The sequence below is a fragment of the Gymnoscopelus microlampas genome (genome assembly GCF_963454915.1).
Source record: "Gymnoscopelus microlampas genome assembly, chromosome: 9".
NCBI lineage: Eukaryota > Metazoa > Chordata > Actinopteri > Myctophiformes > Myctophidae > Gymnoscopelus > Gymnoscopelus microlampas.
In genome coordinates, this window is record NC_139946.1 from 40760288 (window position 1) to 40784042 (window position 23755).

Consider the following 23755-nt stretch of genomic DNA (forward strand, 5'->3'; position numbering starts at 1 on the left):
ACCTAGTCAAAACCCATCATTTCCCCCCCATGCCTGTTAACACCTTGAGACCGGGACCGTATCTGTGTGTCATTTTTAGATTTCTTTGGGCTATTCAAAAATAGCAGATATACAAGCTTGTAGCTTGTAGATCTGCTATTTTTTTGAAAAATCATGGATTTTTTAAAAAGCAATTTTTAAAGCAAACATTTTTAACTCAAATCTTTGCTTCTGGGGATTCTACAAGTGTCTTCTAAATCCTAACAAAAATCCTAAGAAAAAACGTATGTTGCTATAATATCAGTGGTTTTAAATCTTGTTCATGTCAAGGACCCCAACATTACATATTTGACCGCGGACCCCCATCTCAAAATATGTTGTTCCAGGGACCCCCCAGAAGCAAGGATTTCAGTAAAAAAGAAAATCGCTTTAAAAATATATATATATTCAAAGATATAATTTAACGATTTTTCAAAAATAGCAGATCTACAAGCTCATAGCGCGACACTCGGTGCCGCGCTATGAGCTTGTATATCTGCTATTTTTGAATAGCCCCAAAGAAATCTAAAGACGACACACAGACAGATGCGTATCCCGGTCTTAAAGGGTTAACACCTACTCTCCCCACACTCTCTCATAAACAACCATCCCTCTGTGTCACTGCGAGGAGTGCAAAGAGAAAAGAAAAACAACCTTTGCATCGTGGGATTTATCCAACGTTATGACAGCAGAATGCGCCGTGGCTCTCTCTCCACTGTATGCTGTATGCTGTCAGCCTCATTGTTGTGACGTGCATTGATTGAGGAGAAAAGCCCGGGCCATTATTCAAAGCCATCCAGCACTCAATTAACCCTTTAAGACCGGGGAACGCGCGTCCGTGTCATTTTAAGATTTATTTGGCTAAGCGTTTTTTAGATTTTTTTTTTTCTTTCACTCAAATCTTTGCTTCTGGGGGGTCCCTGGAACAACATATTTTTGAAATGGGGGTCCCTGGAACAAAATATATTTTGAGATGGGGGTCCCTGGAGCAAAATATATTTTGAGATGGGGGGTCCCTGGAACAAAATACTTTGAGATGGGGTCCCTGGAAAAATATATTTTTAGATGGGGGGTCCCTGGAACAAAATATATTTTGAGATGGGGGTCCCTGGAAAAAACATTTTTTAGATGGGGGTCCTTGGAACAATATATTTTGATATGGGGGGTCCCTGGAACAAAGAATTTTGAAATGGAGGAGTCCGCGGCCAAATACATATAATTTTTGGGTGGTTCTTGATATGAAAAAGTTTGAGAACCCCAAATACGTTGTTTCAGAAACCTGTTAGTATTTAGAAGACATGTTGTAGAATGTGTTTCCCGGACTGAAGGGGTTAACCCATCAAGACCTGGAACGCGTCTGTGTCACTTTAGGTTTCTTTGGCTATTCAAAAATAGCAGATCTACAAGCTCATAGCGCGGCACCGAGTGCCGCGCTATGAGCTTGTAGATCTGCTATTTTTGAAAAATCGTGAAAATTATTATTTATTTATTTCTTCCAAAAAATTGTTAGGATTTAGATTTTTTTAGACGCGGCCTCAGGTCTGTGTAGAATGTGTTTCCCGGTCTGAAGGGGTTAACACCCTATTTGCATTATGGCGGAGCAGCACTCCTGCCTCTTGATTAATATGTCTTCTTCTCCCTTGCCAGTCAATCATGAATCATCCCTCCTGCCACAGGACAACGCTGCTCTATCCCACTGGGACAGAGAGAGGGGGGAGGATGGGACGATATAGCAAAGGAGGAGAGAACAGAGGGGGAGGGATAAAGGACAATGCCAGTGGTGTAAAGTAACTCATTTTGAGGTATCTGTACTTTACTTGAGTATTTCCAATTTCCAATACTTTTACTTCTACTCCACTACATCTCTGAGGCAAATATTGTACTTTTACTCCACTACAATTATTTGAAAGTTACTTTAGTTACTAGTTACTTTGCAGATATAAATTATTACACTATAAAACATACATTAACACATTGCCTGCCAGAGTTTTTTCAGATTTTTAGCTGTTGCCTGCCAGGGTTTTGCCATGTTTTTGGTACCTGTTCGCGTAGCCACAGATTTTTTTCCTCCAGTATGATTGATCCCCAGATGGTTTCTAATCACAGATGAGATTCAGGTGTGGTTTCACAAATGTCAACGAGGTCATTTTGACCTCGTTGACATGTTTGGTTGATGTTTCAATATAGCTCAAAAGCAGTAGTTTTAAACCAAAAAACAAAGTGAATTGTTTGTCCGTTTGAATTTTAACATTGAAGTGAATGGAGCAGCAAATCTTCGAACATTTTTAGCTCCTAATCTGTTCATAATTCGACAAGGGTTGAAATTATAAAAAAATGCAAAAAAAAAAATAAAAATTTTTTTTTGAAAAAAAAATTTTTTTTTTCCCTTTTTTCCAAAGACGTATATATACGTCATTGGCAGGCAACAGCTGATTTCTAAATGACGTATATATACGTCTTAGGCAGGCAATGTGTTAATCACTTTAGCCCTATTTTATACCTAGGCTATTTGAAAAAAGCAGATCTACAAGCTCACAACGTGCGACGCGTTGTGAGCTTGTAGATCTGCTATTGGCAAACATTGTACTATGTTTACTTTTGGTACTTTAGGTACATTTTGATACCAATACTTTTATACTTTTACTCAAGTACATTTTTAATCCCAGACTTGTACTTGTAACAGAGTACTTCTACATTGCAGTATTGATACTTTTACTTAAGTAAAACATTTGAGTACTTTTTTCCAGGGATGAGTATAAGGCAGAGAGAGAAGAAGGGAAGGATGGGTGGCAGGGGGATAGAGGGGGAGAGAGAGAGAGAGAGAGAGAGAGAGAGAGAGAGAGAGAGAGAGAGAGAGAGAGAGAGAGAGAGAGAGAGGGATGGAATGTAGGAGGAAGGAATGAAGAACAGAAGAGAGGGAGGAATGCCTTGGGGATGGAGGGATGGATGACAGCGAATAGGAAGGGTGGGAGCGGGAGAATACAGGCAGAGGATAAGGCTGAGAAGGGAAAGAGAGAAAGAAAGCATAGAGGGAGAATAATGGAGGATGTATACTGTAGGGGAGGAGGAGAGAGGGACACAGATTTGAAGGCATCGATGAAAGGAGAGAGAGGGAAGGGGGGAGAGACAGACGGGAGGGTGTATGGAAATGGAAAGAATGGGATGGAAAGACAGGTGGACAGACGAGGGACACAAAAACTAGAGATGAATGGGTATTCCCTGTGAAATATGACTGCCGAAACCCATTCAATCCAGGAACGCATCTGTGTCATTTTAGATTTCTTTGGGCTATTCAAAAATAGCAGATATACAAGCTCATAGCGCGGCACCGAGTGCCGCACTATGAACTTGTAGATCTGCTATTTTTGAAAATCGTTCAATATATATATATATATTTTTTTTAAAGCAAGCATTTGTAACTCAAATCTTTGCTTCTGGGGGGGTCCCTGGAACAAAACATTTTTAAAATGTTTGCTTAAAAAAATATATATATATATATTCAAAAATGTGCAAAAATGTTTGCGATTTTTCAAAAATAGCATATCTACAAGCTCATAGTGCGGCACTCTGTGCCACGCTATGAGCTTGTATATCTGCTATTTTTGAATAGCCAAAGAAATCTAAAATGGCACGGATGCGTTCGCGGATTGAATGGGGCTAATGTCACAGTAACATGAACATCTGAGGTGAAATTAATAAAGTAATATTTACAGATTATACAATTATCTTGTGTGAAGGTATACGGGCATACAGATGAGCAGAAGTGAATCTGGCCAATTAGCGAGGAAACCGACAGGCAGATAGGAAAACATTTAACAGCCCTGGAACCGAATTACGCGCACAATTAAAGCCTGTGATTCCACCCCCCCAACCCCCCCTCGAAAATATAGGGCAGGCAAGCAGGTAATTTGTTAATGGTGGACTGGGAACTTAGTAATTACAGACTCATTTCAAAACTAGGTTAACTTGCACTTTGATTTCAAACAATGTCACAGTAATGCTTTACAAAGACTGTTGTATTCATAATATGAAATGCATACATGGACACATGTGGGCAGCAGTGGCTCAGGGGGTAGAACCGCAAGGTTCCCAGTTCGATCCCGGGCTCCCCCAGAGTTAGTGTCAAATTGTCCTTGAGCAAGACGCTGAACCCCTAATTGCTCCCGATGAGCAGGTTGGTGCCTTGTATGGATTCCTCCGCCATCTGTGTATGAACGGGTGAATGTAATGCACAATCTATGTAAAGCGCTTTGAATAAAAGTGCTATATAAATGCACCATTTACACTTGTTACCTAGTCAAGTTCCTTTTACATTCAATACGTGTTGACAAATATTATACAAGCTACTGATTGTGGCATCTGGGTTATCACAACATGTCGGAATCAAGGTTACGTTCCTTGTTTTAGTTCATAAAGTTAAAGGAAATCTCTATACTTAAAATGCTATAGTTGCCCTTCAGGTCTCTTTCAGAGCATTAAGCATTTGCATAATAATTAACCTCTAAAATATGCAGCCAATTCTCTTTTTTGTGCAACAACGCGATTGCATGTCAATGCGAGGCTCTGCACAAAGCGCTGAAGAAACGCACATCTACGCCAATCCTGTGCACTTAATACACTCTTCCATTCAGGTATAATAGTGAAGCCTTTATTCATCTAGTCAAGCCTCTCCTCGTGTACCCAGAGCAATTCATCTACGATGTGTAGAAAACAGCCTTATATGTCAAGCGCAGCGGTGGGGAGAGAATCCACCTGACAACGAATTAATGAAAATGTCACTGACTTATACCTCCATCGCTTCATTTCATAAACGCATCGCTGAGCATATTAACATAGCAGACAAGATGCTCTCACTCTCCTGCCTAACTGCTCGCTCGCTCTCTCTCTCTCTCAGATCTCCCTCTCCATTCTCTAGCCTTCCTACTTCTCTCCCTCTGTATATCTAATATGTTCTAATATATAGGGTTTCTAATATTCACAGCGCTCTCTTATTTAACCCATTCAATCCGGGAACACATCGGTGTCATTTTAGATTTATTTGGCTATTCAAAAATAGCAGATCAAGCGACACAGAGTGCTTGAGCTATGAGCCTTTAGATCTACTATTTTTGAAAAATCTTGAAAATCTTTGAATATATATATTTTTAAAGCGAACATTTTTGTAACTCATATCTTTGCTTCTGGGGGGTCCCTGGAACAAACAAAAAATAAAACTGCGGGTCCACGGCTAAATACATATCTAAAAATGTTTTCTAAATCCTAACAGTATGTTGCTAGTATAATCAGTGGTGCTCCAACTTTTCCATGTCAAGGGCCCCCAAAATGATGTATTTGACCGCGGACCCCCATCTCACAATATGTTGTTACGGACCCCCCAAAAGCACAAATCGGAATAAAAAATGTTCATTTACTGTATATATATATATATATATATTCAAAGATTTGCACACATTTTCCATGATTTTTTTTTTAAATAGCAGATCTACAAGCTCATAGCCCAGAGAAATCTTAAAATGACACACAGATGCGTTCCCGGTCTTGATGGATTAACCAGTTTTGCTTGTTTAGCCAAAAGCAGAGTAAGGAAGGGCCTGTGTGTGAATAGGCCTCTGAATGCCCCCCCCCTCCCCCCCTGTACTGTATAACACACCCATGCCCCTGTGAAGCTGGGGCCTGAGGGTTAATAGGGAGCCATGACAGCTCAGGCCGTTCCATCACCATTGGCAGACTGTGGAAAAGGTCAATCTCCAGTCCAGCAAAGCCAACCCAATAGAAATGTCAGTGTGTGGGTGATGGGAAAAACACAGAAAGACTCGTCAACACATTTGTACATTGTCTTAACTTAAGACCTGGAGGTATGGCGAATGATGTTTCTAGGACGTCAGAATGCCTGAATTAGTCATGGCACCATGGTACATTTTACGGTCCTCAAAATAGCAAAACAGCATTGGCCACGCCTCCAAGACATAAGACCTGGTAATTAAGACACGCAAAATAGGGACCTAAGAGTCTAAAAGTCTCACTAGGAATCCCTGTTCCTTGCACTTTACTGGACCAAAGTGGCTTTAACTGGCTTAAAACTGGTGGTTTTCAATATTAAAAAAAATAAAATGAGTTAGGAGTGTTTTTCTAAAAATCCCATAGTTGGGCTGGATGGATGTCTGTTTTTTTTGGAATGACGTCACATCTGACTACTTCTTCTATGAGTGACTATGGATCATTCCAAAGCTGTGTTAGAGCGCCCCTTGTGGAATAAAAAAAAAGATAACAGAACGCAGATCTGCGTTCTTGGCGTGCAAGTGATGTATTTAATAGAACGCATATATGCGTCGTTGACGGGTAATGTGTTAATAAATTAGCATAAACAAAATGCTTCACAAGAACAATGTTGGTGTACACCTGTAAATAAAGATTTGATAAAAAAAATAAAAATTATGTAAAAGTATTTCCTGGTTTTAATGTAGTGCGAGAAAAGATGAGGGACAGGGAGACAATATCCTGTCCCTGGTGGGTGGAGAAATGTTGAAGAAGGGAGCAATGATTGGATGGACGCTAATGCACTAGCAGCATAGTTGAGATTATCTCAACTATGAATACTACGTATGCTTTTTTTTTTGCTGTGAAGTGTCCCAACTCTGTGGACTTTGCACTGAAACTTGATGCTCAATATGAGCGTACCGTGAATAAGGCAAAAGGGTGTGGTGCTGGAGGAAAGGCTGTAGGATCATCAAAATCAGTAGAGGGTTTATGCTGTATCTATCTATCGTATTAGATTATGAGATTGAGAGTGTGGTGAGACGCAATCAGTGGGGTACATCCATTGTCTGAGGAGCGTGAAGGTGCACAGCAAATTCCATGGCAAAAGAACCAAGAGTTTTCAAGATATCTTTTGTGTGGGCCCAAAGTGTTAGACGGACTGATGGATGGACAGACCAGCAGACAAACTGTCTGTCCGTCCGTCCGTCTTTTCAACCAACCTTGCCATCTAGCCTGGCTCAAAATGAAGCAGAGAAAAAGCCTAAAAGATAACATTAATACAAGAGGAAATAATTCAATCATTGCCAGGAGAGTGAGCAGTGGTGGAAAGTAGTACACTTAAGTAAGATTTTGAGGTATATGTACTTTACTTGAGTACAGTATTTCCAATTTCCAAAACCTTTATTTCTACTCCACTACATCTCGGTTCCAAATATTGTACTTTTACTCCACTACATGTATTTGAAAACTTTAGAACTAGTTACTTTGCAGCTATTTGAAAATAGCAGATCTACAAGCTCACAACGCATCGCAAGCTTGTAGATCTGCTATTTTCAAACATTTTAGTACTTTTACTTTTGGTATAGTATATTATGATGCCAATACTTTTGTACTTTTACTCAAGTAACATTTTGAACACAGGCCTTGTCCTTGTAACAGAGTATTTTTTTATATCGTGGTATTGCTACTTTTACTTACACAGTAAGTGAAATATCCGAGTACTTCTCCCACCACTGAGAGTAAGAGAGACACAGCGGTATCAAATGGAATCACCAAGAAGATCCGATGCTTTTTCTGGCATTCAGGCTCCACATGAAGTAGTAGCGTTTCACTCCCAGCATGCACTCTGGGACTGTCTCTTTAGTGAAATACGGCGAGTGAACAAGTCTTTTTACTCTTCTTTGCACTTCTCTCTCTCTCTCTCTCCTTACACTCTCTCTGTCTCTCCAATGGGGCTCTGCCTCCCTCCGGTCACTCAAACCGTATACTGTCCATTTCCTACACGTGATGGGTCGTGAAAATTTCATCAGCCCCCATATCTGTGTTAGCTCACACAGAACGCATCCAGGTGGAAGACACAGGGGGATGCCCTGCTAGAACAACCGTGATTGTCTGGAAATGTAGATAGACACACACAGACATAATGGACAGCCCCCTCCATATGCCATTTAGCTGTCCAAACCCAGCGCTGTATGCTATGTGTACGTCTAGGGACACACGCTATGGCAAACATACATCAGCCTCCATAGCACCGGCCTCCCACAAGATATACCCAGAGAGTAAGAAAGCCTGACACTTGTACACAGGCTAGTAGTAGTGTTTGCAGCCATGTGCATTGAAAATACCTTAATGCATTAAGACCGGGAACGCATCTGTGTCAATTATTTACTTATTTGGCTATTCAAAAATAGCAAATATATTAGCTCTGAGCTTTTATCTGCTATTTATGAGAAAAAAGAAACCTGAATATTTGTGCAAATCTTTGTATATATATATATACATTGCCCCGGAACAAAATATTTTGAGATGGGGGGGGTCCGCGAACAGATATATATATAATTTTGGGTGGTCCTTGGCATGAAACAAGTTTGAGAACCACTGATATTATAGCATTAGTATTACTTAAAAAAAAATAACTTAGGATTTAGAAGACATTTGTAGAATCCCCAGAAGCAAAGATTTGAGTTTAAAAAAGATACATATTCAAAGATTTGCACACATTTTCACGATTTTTCAAAACAAAAGTGCAGATCTACAAGCTCATTTGAGCTTGTAGATCTGCCATTTTTGAATGGCCCAAAGTATAAATAGCTAAAACTGAAATCTAAAATGATGTTCCCGGATTGAACGGGTTAAGAGCTTTTGTCTGGAAACATCTCCATCTCCAAGGAGAATGGATTTACCAATAACCCATTATTCGCTGCAGGGAGCTATAGGTTTCTTCCCTCTTATAGCAATTGCTCTGACAATCAGAAAATGTAATCAGAGCTCAAGAAGGGCCTCTGTGCACGGTGTCCTCTGGTTCCACTAATTGCTTTGAGCTTTCGGACGCTCAGTCCACTCCACTTGTTGGAAATTTCCAATTTGGAACCCATTTATTTTTTTATTTTATTTTTTGTTGTCCTTTTCCCTCGATCCTGTACCCTGTAGAGCAGCAAGTCATTCTGCTCGAGACTCCCGACTATAAATTGCGACCATTAATCATTTCAGTCATTACCTTTATTTTAACCCATTGAGACCTGAAGCTGATTCTACATGTCTCCTAAATCTCAACAGTTTTCTGAAAAACGTATGTTTCTATATCAGTGGTGCTCAATCTTTTTCATGTCAAGGACCGCCAAAATTATATGTATTTGGCTGCGGACCCCCATCAAAATATCTTGTTCCAGGGACCCCCAGAAGCAAAGATTTGAGTTAAAAATGTTCGCTTTGAAAATATATATATATTCAAAGATTTGCACACATTTTCACGATTTAAAAAAAAATAGCAGATCTACAAGCTCGTAGCGCGGCACTCGGTGCCGCGCTATGAGCTTGTATATCTGCTATTTTTGAATAGCCCAAAGTGTAAAATAATGCTTTTTAGCTCAAATCTAAAAATGACACAGTTCCAGGTCTTAATGGATTAAAAGGCCCAACAACATCCAAACAAATAGTTTATAATTTTGGCCAAAGCTTAATAGAATTCACCGTGACTTGCAAGAATTTAATCTATGTAGTTGTGTACTTATCGTACATATATTACAAAGCACCTTGGTATCCACCATATTATTATCATAATGACCATCACTTGGTTAGCTCTGTATTCAGATTATTAGTGCGACAAGACTGCTGACATGATCCTTTTGAGGGTGAAAAGTATTCGTAATACATGCAGTATATCTTCAACATAGAGTGACCCTAATCCATGGGTGGGCAACTTTGATGATGGGGAGGGCCACTATATTTCCACACTCACTCCAGAGGGCCACATTGCATATACTGTCTCTCCGAATTGTAACTTTTTTTCGCCATTCTATGTCACACAAAAGTAGCAAAAATAGCCGATCTACAAGCTCAAAACGCGTCGCAGTGTGTCGCGTTTTGAGCTGGTAGATCTGCTATTTCAATACAAATACATTGGACATAAAAAAGACAATAGAAATGTAATATTAGTCATTAAGCTATTAATACAGACTGAAGTAATTAAAGCGGGTTATGTTTGCATGTTTGGAATTGTAACAGCTGAAATCAATAATATATCAGTATTCCTTTATTAACCTGCGGGCCGCATTAAGTAAAGGTGGGGGCCGCATGTGGCCCCGGGGCCGCCAGTTGCCCATGTATGCCCTAATCTGAAGAAAAGCATTTACAATTCAGGCATTTAGCGGACGCTCTCTTATCCAGAGCAACTTACGGGTGCAATATCAGAATAAGCAGAGTAAGCATGAACTCTAGTCAATAAACAACAAGGGAAATAGTCACACAAACTTAGAGAGAACAATGGAGTGCCTCAAAGAAATTAGGATACATCACTCTATACCAGTGGTTCTCAACCAGTGGTCCAGGGACCACCAGTGGTGCTTGAGGGGGTTCCAGGTGGTCCCCAGCTAAACAATGGAGAGTTGGTAACTTATCTTATTAGATATTTAACTCTTGAGAGCGTAAAATGAAACCAAATGGACCCGTAAACACCTGCATTTACTTAATTAAAGAATAGTTATTTAGATCAACGTTTGCGTGTTATCTCTCCTATTGGTACCAACATCAATACAGCATGGAATTGTGGACAACATCGTATCCAACGGTAACAAAATATAACAAAATAAGTCTTGGGCCTGAGAGGCTAAATCTCCTCAAACGGTGGTCCGTAGCTCAAATGCCGAATAAATAATGGACCTTGATGTGAAAAGGGTTGAAAGCCCCTGCTGTAGACAGATGCACACACTCACAAACCCCAAGTTGACAGGGGAAGGGAGTATTCATAAACCATAATCCTTTCTCCCTGGCTTTCCATGTTTGTGCGGAAAATTGCAATGACAGAAAAAAGGACCGAAACATGCAATGGATGAGTCCTAATAGGGCGGATTTGGCCACTCTGCTGCAAAAAATCACTTTCAAGGCCATATCAAGAGGAACGTCAGAGAAGAGATGAGAAGGGAGTGAGAGGACAGAGACAGGGAAGAAGCTTTTCATCTTTTTTTCTTTACAGAACGGAAGTGAAAACATGGCAGCCAAAGCTAGTGCCTGGCTTCACACGAGCGAGAGAGACAGAGAGAGAGAGAGAGAAAGAGAGTGTGTGGATAGTTCACCCAAAGAATTATCAATTACACTCCATGAAGCCTTGAATTCATGGAGTTCTTTTGTTTTTGTCGCATTCCTAAGCCAATCATTTGATGACCGGCAGAGTCTCTGGCGGTCATTCAATTATTGGCTTAGGAATGCGACAAAAACAAAGAGGAAAAAAAAATCATGGCTCCATGGGGTGTGTAATTGATAGAAAACAAGCCATTTTGGGGGTGAACTATCCCTTTAAGAAGCCTATGGTGGGAAGTCTTAACACTCACCCTTCTAGAATGATAGTAAATACTGGGAAACGTATAAGGGAAGCCAGAGGGAAATGTACTCAATATAAGTGAATTCACAGATTTTATTTTACCCCCTCTAAACTCAATAAGATGGGCCTACTGCCCGATAATTTATGTTGGAAAGGCAAAACAGAAACAAGGACATTTTTACCCCCTGGAACCCAGGTCTGCCACGGGTAATGTCACACAACAGAACGCCATAGTCACAGCCATACCCCATCATCATTGCTGTGTCCTGCTTATAAGCTAAAAGAATTTCCCACACGTGTTTCCATTATTTTGTCTCCTTCATTATTATTTACTATTGCTATAACACCTGTGGCTGTTTATTGTTTATATGTACTGTATGGGTTCCAGGGGGTCCCCAGCAAAATGACGATATTCAAAAAAAGTAGATATAGAAGCTCACAGGCTTGAATTAGTCTATCCATTTTGGGAAAAAGTAATAGAAAATATACACTTTTTAACCGTTTCTTTTTTAGTTATAGTTGTTGTGTGACATTACCCGTGGCTGTTTATTGTTTATATGTACTGCAGGGGTCTTCAACGTTTTCAGTCCAAGGACCCCCTAGCTGAGAGAGAGATGAAGCAGGGACCCCCTCTATATTGTATAAAATGTTGTTGCAGATAAACGTTTGCTGCTCTTTTTTCCCTCTACACCTATAACTCTTTGCCAAAAATAGCCGATCTACAAGCTTGTGAGCTTGTAGATCTGCTATTTTTGGCTAAAGTTCTCCCCAGAAAAGGGATGCTAGGGTTCAAGTAATGTAAAAAAAAACAAAAAACATATCACACAAATATTTTGCGGACCCCCTGTAGTAACTCTGAGGACCCCCTAGGGGTCCCGGACCCCCTGTTGAAGACCCCTGTACTGTATGTACCATGGTTCCATGTGCCAGGTGATAGGTGGTTGTGTCTTTGTGCACAAGACTGAAAGAAATAAAACAATTAAAAAACACTCACCCTTCTAGTTGAATGTTGAGCAGGACTGCAGAAGGCTTGGATTGCATTAATCTGAAATCACAAAAAAAAAAGAAATTTATTGGACATGTCTCCATCCGGAATGGAATGCATGTGCAATAAAAAACAAATAAACAATATATATATATATATATTGTTTTGACGCTCATATTAACCATAGGAAGACACAGTTATCGTTTAATACACAGACCTAGATCAAACTATACAAACAGGTAAAAGCTGAGTACGACCAAAAAAAACACCACATTAAAGATAGATGAACGTTGTGTAGAGTGGAGAAGCAACGACAGCCAGACGGTGCCGGTTTAGCCTGTTCCTCACACCCTGAGAGATAATTGGGCAGAGGCCACGGATAATATGCTATTCCTCATAATTCCAGGTATAATAAACGGACACAATTGAATCGATGACAATTTGCAATATTTAAGCAAGACAGCAAGTTATCTGCGTTGATGATCAATCATAGACCGTATAAAGCATTCATTCTATTAACAGAACAGAGCTGCTACAGGGTGATGGTATTCTACTGAAGTTAGGAACATAAAGACACAAAGACCGTTGCACATTTCATCCTAATCTTGTTTTTCCATCAGCTTGAAATGCAGGCTGCTGTGGGTTGATGTAACACAGTTTTAAGCAAAGTAGCCGGTGTTGCCAGATTCTGTGAGAGAAACAAGCAACCAGGTCTAGGAAAACCAGCCCAAAATAATGGGCCACATGAGCACTTTAACATATACATCAGCTATTTGAAAATAGCAGATCTACAAGCTCACAACGCATCGCGATGCAACGTGTTGTGCGCCTGTAGATCGGCTATTTTCAAATAAAATATTGCAGGGAAATTATAATAAGCAAATCTGGCAACCCTGAAAGTAGCTGTGTTGGAGGGAAGCAGACTTAAACTGGTAATTTCCTATCCGTCCGGGCCAGGGGTGGAATTTTGATTTCAAAAGGTGAGGCAGACACATCCTGCAAAGGGGCTTTAGTTTTTCCAGATACCCTCTTCATGAAATGGATGGCCTTAACAGAAATATTTTATACAGCCAAAAGTGAGGAAATTGATCAATATATTGACCAACCTCCATAGGCGAAAAACATTTGCGGAATAAAACCGCTCTCATTTCCATACTCTAATGTAATTTCCTCCAACTTAGTCTTGGAATCACACACACACACACACACACACACACACACAGACGCACACGCACACGCACACGCACACGCACACACACACACACACACACACACACAGTGTAAGTGATTGTCCAAGTGACTGTCCTTTAACCGTTTTCTACTTGCCCCAGGACATCAGGCAATCGTTTTTGTTTAACCCTAATTAAAGAATCTTTAATCAATCTTTTACAAATTATAGTAGCTAATTATTTGTAAACTTTGTTTTCCTTCCCAGTTTAGCCGTTATGTAGGGCTGTCACAATTATGACACAATCGTTTAATCGCAATTAGTTTTGTCATAATCGTTTCCATGTTGAAACATTCTCAAATATTAAAAAAGCTGAGATAGCTGATCTACAAGCTTACAACACGTCACAAGCTTGTCGATCAGCTATTCTTACCCCCCCCCCACACACACACACACACACACACACACACACACACACACACACATCACTGTGTTGCCAATGCTGTTGAAGAACCCTAATAGCTCATCAGGAGCCCCCACCGGGGACAACGTATAGCATCTACTCTGTCCTACACCTCCAGTTCAACATTCCCCACTGACAGGTGTTCAGGAGGTTGGCATCATTCACCCGACCTGATGGAGCGGGAGGGGAGGAGGCATTATTGGATGAGTTCAGAGAGGTATAGCGGGGGGCCTGGTTGTTGAGGGCTTTGTAGGTATAGTGATTAGTATTTTGAAGTCAATTCTGTGCTTGACTGGGAGCCAGTGGAGGTCATGGAGGACTTGGTGCGATGTGGTCCCTTGGATCGGGTTCTGGTGAGCAGGCGGGCAGAGGAATTTTTGTACGTACTGTAGTTTCTTGAGAACCTTGGTGGTGACGCCGTATATGCATAAATGGACCCATCCGTATACTCTCAGACTTATAAATGAACAGTGAGGATTTTACAGTGTAGATCGGTGTGCTCCAGTGCCCGGTGTGGGGGATGAAGGCCTATGAATGTTGAACTGAGGGGGGGGTCCTTGAAATTAAATGTAATTAAACTAAACTAGCTCATCCTCGCCAGTCACCACTACTCCTATGTAAATGTGTGAAGTTTTGGCTCCGCGTCTTTCAGTCAGCCCTGCATCAGCAGCTGCAGCAGACAGACAGACAGGGGCTGATGGTGACAAATAGACAAGTGGTGATGATTCACACCTCTGGAAGAAATGTCACGGCTAATGGAGACAGACCAACAGTGGAAGGGGAATTAAAACCAGTAATTGAGAGCCACTTCAGTGGCCAACATGCTGTAGCCTGCGCCTGGGGGCTCCACACACACACACACACACACACACACACACACACACACACACACACACACACACACACACACACACACACACACACACACACACACACACACACACACACACACACACACACACACACACACACACACACACACACACACACACACACACACACACACACACAGAGAGCTCTGTGAAGAAGAACCTGGAAGACAGATGACTTTCAATGTATGGATGGATCCATCCTCATCCGCCTGGGTCTAAATCACCCTTCCGTGTCAGTTTGATGATGCACTATTATGTGCTCCGTATGGCTGCTCTTCTTTAGAGCCACGTATTCCGCATACGCAGGTACACACAGTGGTGGAAAAAGTACTCAAATTCTTTACTTAAGTAAAAGTACCAATACTGCAAAATAAAAAATACTCTGTTACAAGCAATAGTCCAGAATTCAAAATGTACTTGAGTAAAAGTACAAAAGTATTGGCATCAAAATGTACTTCAAGTACCAAAAGTAAAAGTACTAAAATGTTTGAAAATAGCCGATCTACAAGCTCTCAACGCGTCGCGAAGCGACGCGTTGAGAGCTTGTAGATCGGCTATTTTCAAATAGCCTATGTATAAAATAGGGCTGAAGTGGTTAATGTATATTTTATAATATCATAATTTATATCTGAAAAGTAACTAGTAACTAATGTTCTCAAATAATTGTAGTGGAGTAAAAGTACAATATTTGCCTCTGAGATGTAGTGGAGTAGAAGTAAAAGTATTGGAAATTGGAAATACTCAAGTAAAGTACAAATACCTCAAAATTGTACTTAAGTACAGTACTTAAGTAAATGTACTTAGTTACTTTCCACCACTGGGTACACACACAGTCAAAATTCCGAGTGTTCATTTGGACCCGCGAAGGTCCATTTTCTCCACCCTCAGTGGCCTCCTCTATGTTGAGGTGCTACGACGTTAAAAGTTTATCGGTGGCACCGATTGATGGGTTTTGGATGTTTGAACACACGGTGCAGTGTTAGTCGGCACATCTGGCGCTGAAGGTCTGGAAAGGTGGTGCTAATGAAGAGGGGAAAACCCACTGCAAGAACTCACTGTTTCTTTCCTTTTAAGAACTGACAGTACTTGGGAATCTTGGCACTGATGGGAAATTTCGCTATAGCACCTGAAAACGCTAGCTAAAAAAAAAACAAGAACACTCCACTGGGGTATTTGTAGGTCAAGTGTGCCCGTTTACCACCATCAAACTAAAAGGCCTCAGTGTTAAACGAACACTCCACATTTTGGCTGTGTGAATCAAGTGGGGTTTATTATTTGTCACCTCAGTTTGAAAGAAGAGCTGTTGTTGTTCTGACTTCAAATGCACCTCTTTTTGTGGATGCCGCACTCACAGTTACTTCAGGGGAGCCATAGTGTTACACGACCTAAAGTTTCCCCTTTGCTCTCCATTCGTTTTGGGTTCAGCACCTGCCTTTAAAAGGGTTTGTGGATGTGTGTGACCTTGTTTCTGTTTATTTGCCACTCACTACAAGCGGCGAAATGTTGCACAAAATGTCTTCTTGTGAATGTCTTGTATCTATACTGAGTGAATGACCTGCAACGGTCAACATTTTCACATTTCTGTTCAATCTTCTGTCTCTCACCTGCACCTGTCTTCTGTACACACACGCGCACGCCCACACACACGCCCTAATAGCTCATAAAAGACAAGGCATTCTTCATATCGTATACTTTGACTATCAATCACTTCCAGTTTGTTAACGTTCTCAGTTCAGGAGGTGTTATTCTCCATTTTGGTAAACATACTATTTTCTACAACAATGCCATTAAAATGAATCGCATCACTGCCAGGACACTTCATCACTGTTGTTCTGCTGCATAGCATGTCACCGTGCCCACGCAGCATCAAAAAGAGGTTTCACTGATTGTTTGCCGTTCATAATTTATTGGTCCATTTGGGTCCCCATGCAGCAGAAAAACATTTTGCTGGGGACCCCCTGGAAACCCCCTCAAGGACACCTAGTGGTCCCTGGACCCCACGTTTTAGAGATCTAGATAAACGAGATCAACTTGACTTCATGTATGTACTATCAAGTTACTATATATGTTGTGTCTATATACTGTATATACTACCAAATAATCTGTAATAAACAAGAACAATTATTTGACCGTGGTACCAGCATCTCTGTCTATATGCTCCTGCAAGTGTGTCTTATTTTATTTTTTTATGTAATGCATACATAATGCATGTATTTAATTGTATTTAATTCAGTATTGTATTGTATTTAAATGTATTTAATTCAGTCTGACCTGAAGAGGGGATAAAACACATCCCCACTGGTGAAAATGAATGACCCCCCCCATCCCACAGCAAATCTTTTTTACCAGCTTGCGAGCTGGTCTAAGAAGAGACTGACCAGTAGTCAACATATGTTTGACAGATTCTAGACATGTTTTCGATCATTGGCTGTCCTTTAAGCAAATGGGGATTACTTTCCCATACTCTGAACGGGCGGTCTAGTCCTCCCAAGCTATGGCGGCCTAGCAGTGTTGCCAGATTCTGCGAGAGAAATAAGCAACAGATCTAAGCCAATGGGGAGCCACTAGCAGTGTTGCCAGATTATGCGAGACAAATCAGGAACCAGGTCTATGAAAACAAGCTGTGCATACACAACACGACACACAAACACACATACACACACAGAAAAAAGACACAGAAAAAAGAAAGCAAGCTGTCATGCTGCGTCTCTTTTTCTCAGAATTTAAACCATGCTTGGATGTTATTAACAATTAAAAAGATTAAAATAAAACATATTGTTTCAATTACTTTCTATTGAAATAATGCCTGGATGGATATTTATTTCTCTCAATCCCGCTCAGATTTTAATTAGAGTTGCCCGTTTGCCTGTTATTAGTTTCAGAGGAGGACATACAGTATGATATGCCCAGAAATAGACATGCTAGAGAGTTCATGTGATTCACTACAGCATGTTGTTGGTAATAAATAACAGAATGTTGATCGTGTGTGTACTGTACCTCTGCAGTGACAACAGCAGCCCGAAAAACCAAGATGTGAAAAAGTGAGCCGGAGTGACCCTTTCTTAACGCATTCAGACCTGGGACGTATCTGTGTCATTTTAAGATTTCTTTGGGCTATTTATGTATTTTTAAATCGTGAAAATGTGTGCAAATCTGTTTTTTTAAAGCGAACATTTGTAACTCAAATATTTTGCTTCTGGGGATTTTACAAATGTCTTCTAAATCCTAAAAGTTTTTTTTTTTTTTTTTTATCTCAGTGGTTCTCAAACCTTTTTCATGTCAAAGACCACCCAAAATTATATGTATTTGGTTGCGGACCCCCCATCTCAAAATATTTTGTTCCAGGGACCCCCCAGAAGCAAAGATTTGAGTAAAATATCCGCTTTAAAAATATATATATATTCAAAGATTTGCAACAATTTTCACAATTTTTCAAAAAATAGCAGATCTACAAGCTCATAGCGCGGCACTCGGTGCCGCGCTATGAGCTTGTAGGTCTGCTATTTTTGAAAAGCCCAAAGTATAAAATAACAAAAATCTAAAACGACACAGTATATGCGTTCCCGGTCTTAAAGAGTTAAATAAGAGCAAAACCTTAATGTGGAATCATTGAAGGGCCCCTGCCTGTATGCCATATGCTGTGGGCATTGTTTAATAGCCTGCCTTCATACTCCACTGATGATAAGGATGGTGTGCTGAATTCAGACCGTGTCTCCATTCATCTCAACCAAACTCTCCGACGGACTCCATTCATTACACACGGCACAGATAACCCAGGCCGGCGGGGGAAAATGCCAAGTCAGCGCCCGACACACACTCCTTGAGATACACTACTGTTACATCAAATGAAAAGTCTCTCTAATTTTCCTTTCTTTCTACCATGGGCTCGCACACAGCAAGCTTTTCTCCCTTCCATCCTGTGTCCATTTCTCTGTTTCTCATTTATCTGTGTGTCATTTTTTTTTATTTCACATTGAGTGCCAATCGCGTAGATCTACGCGAAGTGGTACGGCAAAAAAAAAAAAAATTCTCACAGGTTCACATTTCATTGTAGGCCTCGTTTGCCACGACACACTTCATTGTAGCACCACCGGAAAAGGAATTATCCGTATCTGGATATTTTCAAGCCCAAAAGTGTTGCCTCTTTCTTATATTATTAGACAATTTGGCCAATGTTTTATAGTATAGTTTATAGGCATTAAAAAGGTCTTAAATCCTAAAATTGTCACTTCACTATCATCTGGGGACCCCCCCAACGGTCCCACAACCACTGCATTAGGCGGTGAGCTCTGATCCATATGACTAAGCAGGACTAATGTCACTCAATACTCCATGGATAACGTTTTATGTAAACCCATTATTACAACTATATGGCCAAAAGCCTTGCCTTCATCCTATGCCACCCAGCACAGTACATTTATTCTGACAATCCTCATCCTCAATATAGTCCACCATTGCGACGGGACGCACAATAACCCCACGTTGGAAACTACTTTCGCCTGCGCACTTCACCGGGTATGGACTAGTAATGTGTAGCTTACTAAATTGACAAAAGTCTAGACAAAAAAAACATGCACAATATAGTCACAAAAACAACAACAAAAACATCAGGGCACAACAGAAAGGACATGTTTGTGCTGACCTGAGGAGTGAGTGGTGTTTGACTTGCTGTATGTTGATCATCTCCATCTCACACACCAGTACAGTTTACAAACAGTATGTTTCCCTCTCCAGTGAAGCCTCTGTGATGGGACGATAAGCTGAGGAGGTCAGAGACCATCACTGACAGGCTTATAGGGAGGGAGAATATGTGATCCACTCCATGTTACACACCTCCTGATCCCTTTTAAACTCACTAGTCTACTGACCCCATTCACACACACATAGTGAGAGAGACACTCACACAACACACACACACACACACACACACACACACACACACACACACACACACACACACACACACACACACACACACACACACACACACACACACACACACACACACACACACACACACACACACACACACACACACACACACACACACACACACGGTCAGCACTATGGCTAACTAATAGAGTTTCATGTCACATGAGAATCCGACTGTGTGTCCAATCACATTACAGCACTAACAACATTACCTCCAGGCTAGCACACAGACATTCAGCCACATGTGGAAATGAGCCACAGCAGTCATAGCTGTCATGGTGTAACTTCAAGCTGCGTATCTGACCGTATATACGTTTGTTTTCTCAAATCATGGCTGTCAAATTAACTCTTACAGATCACGTTTACAAAATATATCTTTAAATGCTATCATGCAGTGTTGACTTTGACAGCACATTTTGATTTAGTTTTAGTCATAGTCTTTTGAATAAAATTCTGTTTAGTTTTAGTCATATTTTAGTCATCTGAAATGTTTTGGTCTAGTTTTAGTTGACTAAATATCATACGATTTCAGTCTAAATATACAGCTGATTTAGTCGACAAAAATGTATTTTTGGCGGTTGTGATGCCATCGAAATGGCTTATTTTAACTTAGCTGCATGCCGAAAATAGAAGATCTACAAGCTCACAACGTGTCTCGCTGTGACGTGTTGTGAGCTTGTAGATCAGCTATTTTCGGTTTGTGACACCCGTGTGCACCCATGATGACTTGTCTTAGTTCTACTGGATCTCGTCTCCACTAGTCCCTCCCAAACATGTTAGTCTAGTTTTTATTTGTCGACAAAATTGTCAGCATATCTAGTCATAGTTTTAGTCAACCTAGCTTAGTCTAGGTCTCTGCATGAATATCTGAGTGTTTTAAAGTTACCCGTTTGGGTTTTTACTGCAGTTGCTCAACATTGAAAGCATATACTGTAGATCATGTACTAATGGGACTGACACTTTGTATGCTCACAATGATTTTTCAAAAGGAAAGAAATTATCTGCCTGAACAGCTCTACCCATCAAATTTAATGGCTTGGTGAGTCAAGGTAATGCCGTATGTGGTATGTGCACCACCTCAACAAGGCAAAGTGCAGAATATGAATGCAGGTCACACCATATTGGAAAAGTGCCAACAAATCTTATGGTTCAGACATAAAGGCAAAAGCTGCAAGGACACGGCCCCTAGTTCACGTATCACTTTTAGATATTTATTGGCAATTGACTTTAACCAATTAAGGCCTGAGGTTCCGATTCTACAAATGTCTTCTATATCCTTATGTTGCTATGTCAGCGGTTTTCAATTTTTTTCATGTCAAGGACCCCAAAATGTTTATGTATTTGGCCGCGGACCCCCATCTCAAAATATGTTGTACGAGGGAACCCCATAAGCAAAGATTTGAGTTAGAAATGTTCGCTTTAAAAATATATATATTCAAAGATTTGCACCAATTTTCTCGATTTCTCAAAAATAGCAGATCTACAAGCTCATAGCGCGGCACTCGGTGCCGCACTATGAGCTTGTAGATCTGCTATTTTTGAATAGCCAAAGTGTAAAATAATGCTTTTTAGCTCAAATCTAAAAATTAGACAGATGCGTCCCAGGTCTTAATGGGTTAATAAAAAGACACATACTAGTACTGATGTTAATTGTGGATACATCAAACATTCATGGTCAATGGCATACTTGAATGAGCACCGTGATTAGACCACGTCCATCGTTCCAAGCCCACATTCACTTCAGTCAGTAATGAGATGTCAGCTGTGTTGTAGCCTTCTCTAGAAAGCCACCTCAATTAACAAGTTAGAATAGAAGCCAATAAAACTAAAACACACAACAAAAAAAAGAATTCAGAAAAATATGTAATTGCAAATTAACACGATCACACAGGCTCACCATCTTAAGTCTAACTGGCCATCATTGTTTTATGTGAAAGTCCAGCTTGTGTCACTCTAAACAAGAGTATAAGTGTTATGTCCAAGCAATATGACACTGTGTTGTTTATCAGAGTCAGAAGAGAAGTAGACTGAAAGAACGAGCCCAATCGATGGTCTTGAAGGGCGGATCCAAACCCAGCCGCCCAGATTCGTGCGGCGCTTCCTATTGCTTCACCAATCTATGTCCCCGCCCTCCCCTCCCCCCCCGGCCTGTGCACGGAGCACACTGTAGTCACCAAATTTAGAGCGACGCCCCTCTGCACTCTGATTGGTTAAGAGATAACAAGGTCCTAAGACCATCGTTCCTGCATGGTTCGCCCAGGCTTTTTTTCTTTTGTAACAAAAAAAAGCATGGGTTTCCGAGGCTAGAAGAGAAGAGGTCTTTTCATTGCAGAGGCAGTACAGTGCAGTAGTCCCCCTTGATACCACACACACGCGAACGCACGCACACACTTATATAACAGCACACACCAAAACAATTTGCAACACAAATCCCTGCACCTACACTATATTGGACAGATGCATAAATACATGCACACACAAAAGCTTTGCCGACGTTTATTCCATTGTCATCCCACTCACACACACACACACACACACACACACACACACACACACACACACACACACACACACACACACACACCTGATACACTGAACCTATTAGTAAGTATGTGGTGCTCCAGGGTCTCTACCAAACGACATTGGCGGTACATAGGAGCTTAATGAAGAGAGCCACAAGTATTGAGAAGCTCACTGCAGCACATAAAGTAAATCGACAGCTGTGTGTGTGTGTGTGTGTGTGTGTGTGCGTGTGCGTGTGCGTGTGCGTGTGCGTGTGTGTGTGCGTGCGTGTGTGTGTGTGTGTGTGCGCGTGCGTGTCCTGCTTGCCACTGCCCAGGTCCTTCATCTTGGCCATGGCTTTTATTGACTCTATCAAAGGCCATAAATCATTGTGTGTGTGTGTGTGTGTGTGTGTGTGTGTGTGTGCACACATGGTCGCTTTTCTGGACGTGAGCGGGGCGCCACACAGCAATCTCAGGTTTGGAAGGCAGCAGAGCGAGTGTGTACGTGTGTGTGTGTGTGTGCGTGTGTGTATGGTGCACTACAGAACAACGGTAGAGAGGCCATTGGACAAGATGTACCTGACCGTCTGTCTGCCTCACATGTTCTTCACACTGGTGGAAACGCTTCACACATCAACACACACTTCTGTCACAAGGCTGCAGTGCACGCCCAGTTATGCGCACACACACACACGTTTGTATTACTATACTTGTGAGGACATCAACATTTTAGGACAGCCATTTTATGAATGCCATTTAAAATATATATATATATTTTGCCATTTTTAACTGTACGCCTAAAGCCGAAAAACAGCCGATCTATAAGCTCACAACGCGTCGCGCTGCGACGCGTTGTGAGCTTATAGATCGGCTGTTTTTCGGTGCATGACACTGGCGCGCAACTAAGTATAAATCATGTTTAACTCTAATTCCAATCCCTAAACCTAACCTCTAAATGTCTAATCCTGACCTGAATGTTTTTCTAATAGTAAACGTATCTCTAAAAAATGTTTTTTTAAACTATAAAACAACCATTTTTCTTGTGAGGACCAGGAAAACGGTCCTCACAATGTATATTTCTTAAAATTCTACTACACTTGGTCCTTGCAAGTATAGTAATACAAACACACACATACAGATGTGCCACTTCAAAACTTCACACGTTACTGTTCTTTCCCTGAAAGTGCCCTGAAAATGCATTGTTTTCCTCCCTTTTCTGCCCTTAAAATGCACTGTTTTGCCCCTGAAAAGAAGTTGTCACTACACACCCCCGTTTTTCCCTTCAACAGACACCCATATACATGAGAATAAAAGAATGTGTTGAAGAAGGTGTCAGACTCATTATGAGGCGAAAGGTGATTTGACCAGTTGCTCAAATTAATTAGCATCATAAAAGCAGTGATCATCAAAATAATTCAGCATTTTAAATGCCCTTTTTTGTCCCTCTTATTGCCCTGGGAATCCCCTGAAAATTTACTGTCTTGGCGATGGCAGGACATGTGAAGTTTTGAAGTGGCACA

At 40.9% G+C, this 23755-nt stretch overlaps 1 protein-coding gene across 4 annotated transcripts in view; it reads right to left on the minus strand.

Annotated features, from left to right (window-relative positions):
* Positions 1–23755, minus strand: part of naaladl2 (N-acetylated alpha-linked acidic dipeptidase like 2) — a 499162-nt gene that overhangs the window by 423139 nt on the left and 52268 nt on the right. For all 4 annotated transcript variants that reach the window (XM_084067278.1, XM_084067279.1, XM_084067277.1 and 1 more), the window contains exon 2: positions 12306–12356. The gene's annotated coding sequence lies outside the window, so the exon portion shown is untranslated. The remainder of the gene's footprint in view (positions 1–12305; positions 12357–23755) is intronic.